The sequence below is a fragment of the Argentina silus genome, assembly GCF_951799395.1.
Source record: "Argentina silus genome assembly, chromosome: 9".
Classification (NCBI taxonomy): Eukaryota; Metazoa; Chordata; class Actinopteri; order Argentiniformes; family Argentinidae; genus Argentina; species Argentina silus.
In genome coordinates this window covers 10,031,715-10,037,302 of record NC_139663.1, presented here as the reverse complement: position 1 = coordinate 10,037,302, position 5,588 = coordinate 10,031,715, and positions in this window count along the sequence as shown.

Below are 5,588 nucleotides of genomic sequence, written 5' to 3'. Positions count from 1 at the left end.
CTGACTGTCAGAAACAGAGTGACCTTGTTACCTGTTTCCCCCCTTTCAACCCCAACCCCTCAACATTCTAACTTCCTGTCCTCTTACTGTACTGTGTGCCCAGGCCCTCTCTGGTGATGACTAGGCTCTGAGAGGAGGTTCTCTAATACCCAGGAGTCATGAATGTTCCGGAAAGCTGCTGACACTCCCAGTCACTTGGAGTTGCCACGGAAACATCTCCAGCTTACGTGCAAGGATTAGAGGAGCACGTTCCTGAAATAGTTGTTATCACTGTGAGGAAGACGGACCTGATTAGAAGAATGGAGGGAGAGACTTGTTGGTATCTGACCCCTCATTCAGGAACGAGAGCCTCGGGCTATAGAAAAGGATCTAATTAGTATGGTAGGCAGGGAGTCCTTCAGCGTACCCTCATGTCACTATTCACATACTATTCATTAACAAATATCACTCTCAGATGAAATCTTTAACATGCTCAAGAGAGGTAGAGCATGTGACATGTACTGGGTGACCCCACCAGTGCCCCCCTCAAGTCACTCACACACTCACTGACGTCATAACACATATGCACATACATAATTATCCATTGCAGACTCATCTTCCACTGTAATTATCTGTACTGTCAACCTGTCATTGCCATTGTATATAGCCATTCCATTGTGTACATTGCTTCACCACTGTTTATACTGCTTATACTGCTTATACTGTTTATACTGTTCATACTGTTTATATTTTTTATTATTTCTATTTTATTTTATTTTATTCTATTTTAAAACTTATTGTTGCACTACTCTGTGGCACTGTCACTTTTGCATTTCACTGTATACTTGTGTGCACGTGACAAATAAAGAATCTTGAATCTTGAATCTTTAGTCCCATTAATTAGCAATTGAGGTTCAGCTAGGCATGTCCAGCTAATGAGAGTGAACATTTCTTACATACTACTTTATGACGTTGAGGTATTTGGAGAGGCAATGTCCCTGTGCTCCATCCTTGTGTGTATACGCATGCACGCACACACGCACACACACACACAAACATACACACACACACACACGCACACACACACACACACACACATTAACAAACAACTAAAACAGTAGCAGCAGGTCGGTTTCCCTCATCTTCCCTGAGAGAGAACCTGCCCTGAGGGCCCCATTTCTCTCCTGCCGCGGCTGCCACATCAAAGCAGCGCAGCTGACGCCAGTTCACCAGGGGTGACCCTATCTCATGGAAATGAGTACGACTGGGAGCTTTCAATTTCACCACCTACAGACCAGCCAGAGCCATATCCCTTTCTCTGTCTCTCTCTGTTGCTAACTGTCTATTCTCAATCGATTCTCTTATTGAATAGTAAAGATATGTAGCAGTCCTTTGAATAGCAAAGCTACTGTAAGTGGCAGTGCTCTTTTCTCACCTTTTCGTGCCATCGCTGGTTGTTGATGCTCTGTGACTGACAGATTCCTCACATAATTAGAGCTGCTTTTGGAGGACAGACTCTACATGTTGTCTCTGGCCATGGGAAGGAATCTGAGGTGTCTTATCTTACTACACCCATCCAATGCCATTAAAGATGAAATCAACAGAACCATCCAATGATGACACAGTCTATTATTCACGGTCTGTTATTCACAGTTAAACAAGTGAAACGTATTAGGTACAGGGCTTGAGTGACCGACGCCAGGTTTACCCATCCTTACACTCGACAGATTATCACAGAGGCTTTAAAGATTATTTTTCTTGTGAGGATATTGTGTCACATTGCATCAATGGGCTTTCCTGATACACAAACGACAGTGACACACTGTCCTATAAATACAGCGGAACCCCGTGTTGTATAAATAGATGAATAATTATGAGTGATTGAGCTTTGCACATACTGACATCAAAGCCCACTCCCCTCATGTTGCTAGGCCTGGTTCTGGTCCTTGATGCTGACAAACACGTCATGTGTGCGGATAGAGCTCATCTGGTTTATGGCTCCAGCTCTTCCTGTGTCTGGTCTGACGCCTGACACACACACACACACACACACACACACACACACGCAAACACAAACCCATGCAAATGCATACACACACAAACACATACACATGCACACACACACAAACATATACACACACACACACACACGAACCCACGCACATATGTGGACACAAATACACACAAACACACACACACACACACACACACACACACAACATTTACATACTGACACGTACACACTGACACATGCACACTGAGAGCAGAAGGAAGTAAACACAGCTACTGGGGCTTCTCACAACCTATCAACCTATATGTGCACCACAGCAGGACTCACGGCTACGAGTGGCAAACAAGAACACGCAGAGCACAGGGTATTGTATTACATTAGACACATCAAGAGGTTTAAGCTGCACTCATTATTGACTGGATGTCTCATTTTCCTCCCCTCTCTCTGTCATTGTCCCGTCGGCCTTCGGTTTGAATGTTGTCCTCATACAGTAATAGGTCTTAAGCATGGAGTTGTGTCTGTGTCTCTGTACAGTGCGTGAGCAACCAGGGCTCCTGCAGCTCTTAGGTAACAGATGGCTCCCTGGAGCAGCGCTGCTTGCTGACTGGGCCCCTGCACATATCATATCCTATTAAAGCCCCGCCAGCACATGCTTTCCAATTACAGGGTGAGATTTACTGGCCCTGAGAGCGGCCCTAATCCAACCGGATACAACCGAGAGAGAGAGGGAGGGAGGGAGGGAGAGGGGGGGGGGGGGGTAGAGAGTGGGGGGAGGGGAAGGGGGGGGACAGAGACAGAGAGAGAGAGGGGGAGAGAGAGAGAGAGAGGTAACAAGAAAAGGGAGCAAAGAAGAAAGCCATAGTGCACATGAAAAAGGGAGTGCAGACAAGACAGCTTGGGCAAAGGGTAGAAGGTCATGAGGTGAAATCAATTAAATCTAATGCTAATTCTATCAATTAGCAATACATTTCCATATAGAGAGAGGAGGGCGGGGTCACACACTGATGAACAATGATGTAATCAGGTGCTTTATAGAAATGAGGATTTACTCTTCTCTGCTGACCAGATTAACTGGAGCCAGTCTGGGATCAGCCTGCACATTGACACATACAGATACAGACCCCCACACCCCTCTGTCTCCTGACCTCCACATATAGCTCCAACCACTGATGCAATCTGTGCTTTATCACACTTCAAAAAAAAAGATTAACGAGTGTGTGTGTGTGTGTGTGTGTGTGTGTGTGTGTGTGTGTGTGTGTGTGTGTGTGTGTGTGTGTGTGTGTATCCTTTCATTGTGCACCCCATCCATTACCACCCATGCAGACCCTGCATGCTGTATACACCATGACTAACCATCAAAGTATGAAGCTGGAGACATGAGAAAACTGAGTCATGGGGCTGCGAAGTAAAGCTAGAGGAGAACAGACACTGAACACGCTCATTTTCTCTCTGGGAGAAGCGTCTTATTGAAGGCGCCAGAGGAAGAGGGGCACGACCCTCAGGAGGTCCTTTCATCTGCACCTCTTTAATGGCGCCTCAGACACACTCAGCCATGCTCCATGTTGAAGCCTCCTCCAAACACACTCTCCCTGAGTAAAAGACTCCTTAAACACATGACAAGTAAACAAAACCATAAAAACAGCCCATGGGCCAATGGGATGAGCATGGACTCAGCACATGACAGTGGGTGCTCTGAGTCATCATATGCTAAACTTTAAGCCCTTAACCTTTCGCTCATCCCTCTAGGGGTGTGGAGACCCCCATAACTGCCCTAAACAAGATGCCATGACCGACAGAATTAACGACAGTGGTGCTAATTAGTACAGCAAAGCTGAACCTATATGCTCAGTAAGATTCCACAGTCAACTTTGTTACAGCGTTGCAGGCTAAAAGAATACACTTGGCTGATTTGTTCATATTTGTGTCCCTAGGACTTTTTTGACTGGTGCCTCATTGTTCCTGGCATGAATGAACTGTCCACCCCACCACAACCTGGCAACCCCCCCTGCTTTGACTCACAAACACATTCAGAGAATGTAGGACCTGTGACTCACTCTTCAGTATATCTTGACTGCTATTTGGAGAGGCATGGGGAACCCCCTATAAGCCCCTAAGAAACTCACTCACTCACTTTAAGACTTTGCAAAAAATGTTGAAGACTATAAATACCTAGGAGTCTAGATCTTGAGGAATGAAGATTATTCTATACAGTTTGCTATCCTCCTAACACTACAAGCTCTTTAATTTAAAATCATATTTAATCACAAACGTTTAATTCACATGGAAATTACCAAAATATTTGATATGCTATGTAAGGTATAACACAATGTATATTAATGACTTCACGTGAGAAGCAGCCATGCAGGTCTCAATATTATCAACTTTATAAGCAAAAAAACGGCATCTGATGACAAACTTGATTCTGATTCAACTGATTCATCCGTAAAAAGTATATTTTGGCAACAACAATAAACGGGTAGCCTAATCCAGAATCATATAAGAGAAGTCTATGATTAATCAAAGCAGACTTACCTGTACCAATAAACCATATAAAGATGATCAGTAGTTGATGAGAAAATAGTATCATATTCACTCTAACGTTTTCGAGTTCAGATAAAAAAGAGGGAACAAAAGCAGTCTGGCGATGAACGGTTTACTCCCGTTTTAAATGTCTTGCTTGAGACGGAGTTACTCCCTTCGTCTGTCCGTGTCTGCCACAGGTGGGTCTCTAGCTGAGAGCGTTTAGAGATCTCAGAGCATTAAATACTTAGTCCATCCTCGCATGGGGCGGGCTCTGCCTCCAACACGGTGACTGTAGCCTACTCGGGGCTCTGACCATAGGCGGGAATGTAGATTAGGTGAGCGCAAGGAGGTGCGATGCTTTTTAACATGACAACGGTTAAAGAAGGTGTTTTTAGACACTATTATGCAGTGTTTCCTCCTTGGTTAGAAGTAACATAAGAAACCGACAATTGAGGCTTTGTAGACATTATACAAATTGCCATAAACAAGATTAGTTTACACGCATGGGCAATATAAGCTATGCAGCAGTATGTGTCATACATTCATAATTGCGACCCTTTTTGAGCTGACTGATGGTTTCCGTGTGAGAGATGAGAACCCCAATATTTTAGGCAGCATTCCCTCGCGAAAAGTACTTCCTACGTACCTGGCAACATTAAGTTTGTGTTCTAATGGAGGACAGAAATTCTGAATTTGTGTAGGCCTACATTAACTTTATGGAGAAATATTTAATATTTTTCCCCAAAATAATTATGAATTAGTTTTACATTCTAATCAATTCTGACATACACGTTATCCGTGTACGGCGCACCAAACGAACCTTTGGAAATCCTGCTCTTATTCATCCATCTGTCATTTTGTTATTTTGTACATCAGTATTGCATAATGTTCTATCCGACCATCATACCCAGGTTGCTCCAATTTTAATTGTGTTTTGCTGAGTCAAGCAATTGTCCAATCAGAAGTTTTAGATGGGTGCCTACTGCCTAAATAAGAAGAGTCTTTGTAAACATAATGTTGGGTCAGCATGACTGCACTTACCCAGAACATTGTCCTTTTTCTCCAGAGGTCTTAT